This window comes from Camarhynchus parvulus, chromosome Z (genome assembly GCF_901933205.1).
Source record: "Camarhynchus parvulus chromosome Z, STF_HiC, whole genome shotgun sequence".
NCBI lineage: Eukaryota > Metazoa > Chordata > Aves > Passeriformes > Thraupidae > Camarhynchus > Camarhynchus parvulus.
The window spans coordinates 69,855,819-69,865,024 of NC_044601.1; positions in this window are offsets into that span (position 1 = coordinate 69,855,819).

The following is a 9,206-nucleotide window of genomic DNA, read 5'->3' on the forward strand; positions in this document are numbered from 1 at the left end:
CAGGAGGCCAAATAAACCCAGGGCCTGGCTGCTGTGGTAATTCTGCTTAGTGAGGAGTCACTCTGCACCTTCCAGGGCTGTTGTTCTCCTCGTTCCAGAGCCATGGGATCCCAGAATCATGGATATTAATGAATTGTACCTGGGATCCCAGAATCATGGATATTAATTAATTGTACCTGGGATCCCAGAATCATGGATATTAATTAATTGTACCTGTCTCAGGAGCCACTCTGCACCTTCCAGGGCTGTTGTTCTCCTCGTTCCGGAGCCATGGGATCCCAGAATCATGGATATTAATTAATTGTACCTGGGATCCCAGAATCACGGAATGATTCCTGCTTGTCCTGGTAATGCTGTAGGCACACAATATCCGTTGGTGACTCCTAAAATCAATAGGCTGTGCACTGGGAGAGGCACTCCACTCAAGTGTGAATTAAATAACCTCTGAGGTCCCTTCCAAGCCAAACCATTCCTGGATTGTGTGATTCCAGGGCAGGGTGACAGGAGGTCCCTTGGATCTCCTTCAAGCACCTTTAGAGGTACTGGTTTGGAGCATTCCATGAAATATTTGCCTGGAAAACTGCTCAGAGTTGTTGTACAAAGCAAGGGACTTTAGCTTGTGGGAAAGTGAAGAGGTTTCCTTGCTCTTGGTTGTGAATTTTGCTCTCCACATTTTGGGCAATGTTACAATTTTGAGTTCAAGTCAGAGGACTTCAGGGAGGACCGGAGGAGATCCAAGAGGGAAATGTGAGGGGATGGGAGATCAGTCCTCATTCTCAGGTGATGTTTGAGTGGATTCAGCACACTGCTGCAGCACAAACCCTTATTTAGGATTTTCATTCCGTGCTCAATTTTTTTTTGTACAAAATTATATTTTTTGTACAAAATAAGGGTTGGCATTTTGGGAACAGCTCCATTCCCCAGTTCAGGAGGCCAAATAAACCCAGGGCCTGGCTGCTGTGGTAATTCTGCTTAGTGAGGAGTCACTCTGCACCTTCCAGGGCTGTTGTTCTCCTCGTTCCAGAGCCATGGGATCCCAGAATCATGGATATTAATTAATTGTACCTGGGATCCCAGAATCATGGATATTAATTAATTGTACCAGGGATCCCAGAATCATGGATATTAATTAATTGTACCTGGGATCCCAGAATCATGGATATTAATTAACTGTACCTGTCTCAGGAGTCGCTCTGCACCTTCCAGGGTTGTTGTTCTCCTTGATCCAAAGCCATGGGATCCCGGAATCACGGAATGGGGTGGCTTGGAAAGGAACATTCACCTCTGCAGAACTTTAGGGTCCCTCCCAGCCCAAGCCATCCTGGAATACCAGGATTCTATAAAATCCCCTTTTGGCTGCTTAATCCCCAGTTGGATCTGAGGCCTTGCTTTCTAAAAATGGAAATTAATATTAAAAGTCGTTCCTTAACACATGTTTATTTTCTAATTTCTAGAATGTACCTATTACACTCTCCAGACACATGTGCTTGATTATAATGATTATCATATGTATTTTCCAAGGCACTCATCACCATAATATCAAATGTCATTAGAGAAATTAGGGAAGAGCAGCAGCATTCCTCCCAAGGAAGAACCAGTTTCCTCCTTTCCCGCCGCAGCAGTGAGAGCGCAGAAGCTCGGCTGATTTTCTGCCACTTTTGTTTCAGCTCCACACAAAACAAGCAAATCCCCGGGGAAATGTGCAGCGTGCACCTGAAGCCAAAAGCTCTGTGCAAATCCAGTGTAAAAATGTCCTGGAACCCAAAACCGGGGCTGGCCACCGAGCCCTGCTTTTCCTCCAGGCACTCCCAGCACACCCTGGCGCTGGGCAGGAGCTGGGGAGGAGGAAAACACGAGGACCTCAGGGTCACAAACCCTGGCTGGAATCCTGCTTGCGCTTTCTCCAAATTTAAAGATTTCCTGATGAAAATTCCGATTTTTGGAGCAAAATCCGGTTTCAAGCCTTGGGAGGAGATAAGCAAAGTGCCAGGGGATTTACAGGATGCTCCACATGTCTTCCCAGAGGTGGGAGAAACTCATCTGGATTGGTTTAGGGGAGCCCAGGGGTTTTTATTTCAATATTTACTCCTTTAAGCTCCAGCAGAGGAGGGAAACAGCTGGAGATGACACAGCCATCCCACAATTCCCGAGCTGGTTTGTCTGGAAAACACGTGTTGGTTTTCAAGGCTGTGTGTGTCCAAGGCAGAGCAGAGCACGGAGGGATCCATGCAGGAAGGTGCAGTTGGATGTGGCAGTGCCCTCACAGCTACACCATTCCCTCTCTTTATTCTAATTAATTAAAATAAGCCTTGTTCTTCCTCAGCAGCATCACCTTCCCACATCCCAAGCTTTCCAGCCAAGCAGCTCCCAGGGATTTAAGGTCTTGGCTTTGGCTGCTGCTCAGCAGAAGAGTCCCTTAAATCCAGTCTGTGTCGTGGGGGTGAAGCAGCAGCAGCAGGGAGCTGCCTTTGGATTGCTGACTCCGACTAAATCCTTGGGTTTTTTCTTCCTTTGCGTCATTTCTGTGATTATTTTTGTGCTTCATATGCTCAAAAATCCCTGGGGAATAGGGAAAAAAAATCTCTCTTCTTTTTTTTTTCCATATTTTTGCTTTGCAAGTCACTTTGTAAAGAAGCACTTTGGTGTCTTCAGAAGGTTTGAAACCCACCTGTTTCCTGGGAGGAGAGGCAGAGCCCGGTGGGAACTTTAGGGGAAATGAAATCTATTGGCCCTACACCTGGGAACAGGGATTTTGAGCTGGATTTTCAGTCTCAAAGCAAAGATTTCTTTTGCTTGTAGAAAGAGAGCCGGGAGAACAGAGTGTTCCTCCTGCTCTGGCAGGGATTCCTCTCTGCCTCCGTGCATCCCGGCCGTGCCAGCAGCGCTCCCGGGAAGGACTTACCTTGGGAAAAAAGGGCCAGAGCGGGGGGAAAGGGACTGGTGGGGCTTGGGAGGACACTTGAAAACACTTCTAAGGTCACTTGGATAATCTAATCCTACTCAGGATGATATCTAGCTCCGGCAGGAACTCTTGGAAGGCTTTAAACAACATCCATCTTCATTATTTCCCACCCTCGCGTCTGTATGATTGATTCCTGCTAAATTTGGTTTAATTGCTCAGAAGGTCTCAAGGAATGACATTTGGAGAGAGCCAAATGGGATGTCTGAGCTCCCCCTGCTGCCACCAAGCACCCGTGCAGTCCCAGCCTGGTTTGGCTCCGAAGGGACCTTAAAGTGTCTCGTTCCACCCCCTGCCACCTTCTGCTGTCCCAGGGTGCTCCAAACCCCGTCCAAGCCAGCCAGGGATCCCCACCCAAAATTTCCTCCCAAAATCCCACCTAACCCCATTGCCCTGGACTGAGGTGACGGGACAGGGAAGGAGAAGCTGGAAGTAAATCCCCATTTGTGCCCAAAAAATCAATAAGCAGGGAGAAAGCCCCGTCAGGCAGAGGATGGTGGAGCAAATCCGACATTAACTACTCATTATTTACACTCTGCCATCGCCACGAGCCGGTGCGTGGCCACAAAAGCTGCGGCGAGATCCCCATTTCCAAGCAGAGTTTTAATTATTTGTAAAAGCTTTCAATTGTTCACCAGATAATGTCATGGATTGGTCCTCCCAGTGTGAAGTGCAACCGTCCAGAACCCCCACAGTATTATAAATAGGCTTCGGAGCCGGGATTGATTGATGTTTGGCATAAAATCTATTCCTCGGAGCATGTGTATTCCTTCTGTTCACCAGTTTCATACAAATATACTTGGGCTGATTTTTTATTCAAATCTCCAATTTATGTCGGGTTTCGACTGTTAAATATTTAAAGGCTTTTTCATCTTTTTTTTCCTTCCGTGCGAGGTAGGGAAATCTCGCGCCGAACGCAAACAAGACCCGGAGATTTAGCGCGTTCCTGGGGGGAGAGAAAAGCTTTATTAATTATATTGAGACTCAAATAATAGTCTTGCCTGACACTAATGTTCCATCAGTTCCAAGCACAAGGATCCTATGGGATAGCTTTAGAGCCCTTATCTGGATCCATTTATGGCTCCATCGAAGGAGGAATTTAATGAACGGCGCTCGGAGTTTGGAGAGAGGGTCGGAGCCGGGCCGACAGCGAGGAGTTATTCCAGGGGAGTCCCTGGCCCTCTGGCAGGGAACATCAAATAAAAGCGAGTCTGGAGGGCTTTTCCAGCAATCCCCACACGTGTTCCAGGTTCCTCAGCTGGAGGATCCCTCCTTGCCCCGCCTCTGACAGCCGCGCTCTCCCAGGAGCCCTGTCTCTCTGCCCAAGCCTTGTTTCAGTTTTCACTTATCAAATCAATACTCCCAAAGAACTTTATTGTGGAATTTTTCTGACATCGGGACTTTTATTCCGTCCGCCCTTTCTCCCCTGTGGATTTCGCTCTGCTCACCCTGGTGGCTGTGATTAATTCATTTATTCATGCCTTTGCAAGAGTGGGAGTCAGGAGGCCAGACCCAATTATGTCTTATTTATTATTTGGTGTAGTAGAGTAAAATCCGGAGACACGGATGAAACAATGGATGTATTTTCCTCCTCCCACTGGGAATTCTAATTGCTGGTTAAAACACCACGGCTTACCTGTTGCTCCAGCACCCAAATGGCCCTAAATTGATGTGGGGATGCCTGTGGGGTTGGTGAGGGAATAAAGAGATCACAGGGCAGGAATGAGCAGGAATTTTGGGAAGGAAATCAGGCTGCAGCATCTCAAAGTCTCACCCAAAAGCGACTTTAGCATTCAGATAATTCACCTGTGTTTTAGAAGCGCTGTGAATTCCAACAGAGCTGGGAAACGTTCCCTTTTGATGGATATCAGATTTCTGGCTCCCAGTTTGTTACTCTGGCTAAACTGGTGCCTCATTTGGTGCCCCAGTCACTGATACAATTTAATTGTACCTGTTGTGATTGCCCAGGATCTGTTTGTCTCTGGGTGTGAAACCTGCCCAAGGTCAGGCACCAAGAGCAGGGGAAAGGGATGTTCCAGTGCTCAGTGGAAGCTTAAACTAGGAATTAATTTATCTCTGGTAGCACTTGACAAAGCTCAGCTCCTGATGCCTCAGCCTTTATAGTCACATCTGTTAGTTTAGAGCATTTATTGGAGGAGCCTTGACAAAGACAAAAACAGATGATGGAAATCTCATCTGTCAAAACTGTTATTAAAGCTGGGAACAGTGTGAGGTTTGGTTTCAATTGAAAGCATCATTTATATTTTATCCAAGGTTTTGCAAACAATGACACTGGGGAAGGATTTGGGGGGCCCTCGGTGAAGCACAGCTCCTGCTTAGGGCTGCAAAGGGAAGTTGCAGCATTGCTGAGTGGGGTTTCAGCGAGTCACGACAAGGTTCACAGGATGAGTTTTACACGGCACACAGCGAGGCAGAGCCCCTTTCCAAAGGCAGCATCCCCAGGACAAGGTTCACAGGATGAGTTTTACACGGCACACAGCACAGCAGAGCCCCTTTCCAAAGGCAGCATCCCCAGGACAAGGTTCACAGGATGAGTTTTACACGGCACACAGCACAGCAGAGCCCCTTTCCAAAGGCAGCATCCCCAGGACAAGGTTCACAGGATGAGTTTTACACGGCACACAGCACAGCAGAGCCCCTTTCCAAAGGCAGCATCCCCATCCCTCGGCTGCCATTGCGAGCACTGATGGCTGAATGAAACTAATGATGGGGAGATCTCTGAGGAGGCAGCCTGGCAAGTGGGAATGGGTTTTTCCAAACATTCAGCATTAACCGAACTCTGCTCCATTGAAGTGAAACCCTGCCTGAGTTCCGTGGGAGCAGGAAGAGCCCAGATTCCCTGGGAGCCCTTCAAGAGCCACCAGCAGCCCTCAGATATTCCAAAAATCCCTGACGTTCTCCTGGGGAAAGGGTTCCTTGTATTGTTCTCCTTTGCAATATTTTATCTAACCTTATTCCGAGCCTGGGAATTTATATTCAAAATATTTCCAAGGCCAAGGTGCTCTGCTGGAAATTTGATTTTTTTCCACAATTTAGGTTTTCCAATTGTCTTTATTGCTCCCTGATGCAGAGTAGCACTTTCTGGATTTGTAGGGTACGTGTACACGTGTATCCCATCCCTCGGAGTGTTCTAGGCCAGGTTGGGCAGGGCTTGGGGCAACCTGGGCTTGTGGAATGAAGGGATCCTTAAGGTCCCTTCCCACCCAAACCATTCTGGGACCCTGTGATTTTCCACGCTGGGCCCTGGAAGCAGCTTGGAGCACCTGCAGGGCTGCATTTCACCTGGATGTGGGGCTCCAGCCAGGAGAGGCAGCAGCATTCCCACATTCCCTCTGCTCAGCTCCCTCCCTGAGCTGCTCCCGTGCCTGCGGGCAGGAATAAATATAAACATAAATACAAATACCAATATAATATATTGCATTGTACTATATTATATATATAATTATATATAATATAACATACATAATATATAGAAATAGAAATATATAAATAAAATATAAAATATAATATATAATGTATAATATATAATTATATATAATAAATATGGATATCGGTATGAATATAAACACAAATATAAACATAAATATATTATATATTATATATTATATATTATATATTATATATTATATATTATATATTATATATTATATATTATATATTATTATATAATTATATGTAATGTAACACATAATATATAAATATAAATCTATAAATAAAATACAACTATCATGTATAATAATATAAAATATAATTATATATAAAGATAAAGATAAAATATGAATATAATATATATACCATATAATTATATGAATATAAAACGAAAATGAAAATAAATAGAAATAAAGATAAGCAGGATAACCAGGACTCTCCGTGCGAGCTCCCAGCCCCAGGCAATGCCTATTTTGGGAGCAGGCTATCAGATCCCAGCAGCACATCCCTGCCTGCCAGGCACTACCTTGCCTATCCCTAAATCCCTTCCAACTTTCCGTGCTCAACTTCGGCTTCCTTGGGCTGGGCTCTGGCTGCCTCCTACTCGTGCCTTTCTATCCTTAGCAGGATTCACAGGCTTTCAGCTCCCTCACACTTCTCGCTCTCTAATCTTAGTGCTGCTGCCAGCTTTAGAGAGGATTCGAGCTCCAGGGTCTCTCACTTGTGTGCAGGCTCTTTCTGGGACACAGCCAAGTAGGTGAAACACTCGGCAAGGGGGAAGGGGAGAGCTGGGGCTGCTCTCAGATGTGGCAGGCTGGAGCTAAACCTGCCTCGGCATCCTGTGCTGCTTCCCTGAGATGCTCGAGGGGGTTTGGGCAGGAGGAGATGGCAGCTCCTGGGCATGGTGACCCTTGCTCTGGGGGGTTTTGCAGCACACCCGGGATAAAGGTCCATTCCCTGGGTTTGGAGCTGGCTCACTGCTTCCAGCTTGGCTGGTTCCATGAGCCACAAGCTGCTCCTCTGTCAAGTGTCTCCTGCTTTGTCTCTATTTGCTCCCAAGGGTGTCTGTGGAGGCTGGATCAACTTTCCAGAACTTCCCCAAATCAAACCTTCCAAGGTGGCTGCTCTGCCACATGTTCCACTGCAGGGGAAGCCATTCCTGCATCTCTCCAGTTGCCCACAGAAACTGCGGCTGCTCCAGCCCTGGAATTATTCAAGGCCAGCTTGGAATAGTGGAGAGGCGGCAGGGGATGGAGTGAGAAGTTCCTTAAGGTCCCTGCCAGCCCAGCAGCTCTGCAGTTGGGAATCCCACCTGGAGACGGGTGCAGGAAGGCACCAAAGGGCAGGAGGAGCTTCCCAGGATTTGGCAGAGTCTCTGTTCCTCACTGTGTGCCTGCATTTGGGAATTGGGTGCAGGAAGCACCAAAGGGCAGGAGGAGCTTCCCAGGATTTGGAGAGTCTCTGTTCTCACTGTGTTGATTTGGGAGGGCACCAAAGGGCAGGAGGAGCTTCCCGGGATTTGGCAGAGTCGCTGTTCCTCACCGTGTGCCTGCATTTGGGAATTGGGTGCAGGAAGGCACCAAAGGGCAGGAGAAGCTTCCCAGGATTTGGCAGAGCTGCTGTTCCTCACTGAACCGTGTGCTGCAGCTGGGAATTGGGCGCAGGAAGGCACCAAAGGGCAGGAGAAGCTTCCCGGGATTTGGCAGAGTCTGCTGTTCCTCACTGAACCCTGTGCTGCAGCTGGGAATTGGGCGCAGGAAGGCACCAAAGGGCAGGAGAAGCTTCCCGGGATTTGGCAAAGTCTCTGTTCCTCGCTGAGCTGTATTCTGAATTGCCACATCTCCCTGTTCCCATGGCTGGGATGACGTTTGCCCGGCATGATTCATGCTGTCAATTCCTGCCTGGAGCTGCACCCAGGAATTTATTTTGGGCTACCTACCCGGAGGATGGAGACACAGGGAAAACACTCCTGTGCCAACTGCAAAGGCAGGAGCACTTTGGCTTGCCCTGACTCAGGAGTGGTCAGGCCTGGAACAGGTGGAATTTCTGCTCAGGCCGTGTTTTTACACCCAGAGGAGGCTGGGAGTTGTAACTCTGACCGAATAAATGCTGTAAGAGCTCTGTCTCTCCAAAATAAACTGATCCCCTGGTTTCCTTGGTGGAGAGTCAGAGTCAGCCCTCAGCAACTTCCGGTGGTGCAGGCAAATATTATCCTGCTTTTCCAGAGAAGAAAACCAGGTCCCAGTTCTGAAATCCATGTCAGTCTCGAACTGAAATGTTTAAAAATGGGATGATCCATTGGGATGGCAGCTCTGCTCCCTTCTGAAAACCAGGATGCATGCAGAGACAGCAGACACTCACAGGGAGCAGTGGACACTATTGTATAATCATATTGCAAAGGAGAAATAAAATACTGCATTGTTCATTTCCCCATCTCGATAAAAGCTGGGAATGAAATAAAATAAAAACAAGTTAACTCAGTTGTGTTTATGCAGGAGTTCAGCTGCTCCTAAACTCCGTGGCCTGGGAGGAAATGCCTTGTTCAGCCTCATTCTCGGGGTATTTGACTCATGAAAACTCCATGTAACCTTGGGTTTGGAATGATAAAATCCCCCTGGAATATTGATTCACGTGCAATGTGCAGCTGAAAGAGCCATTGTGAGCTGGGGTTCTCAAGCGGAGCGTTTGCCTGGCTTTGGCAAGGAGGAATATTGTAAAGAATTCAGGGAGCGGAATTGGATTCCTGATTTTCCTGGTGGCACATGGCCCTTGTGGGGCTGCTTGCTTTGGGTGGCTG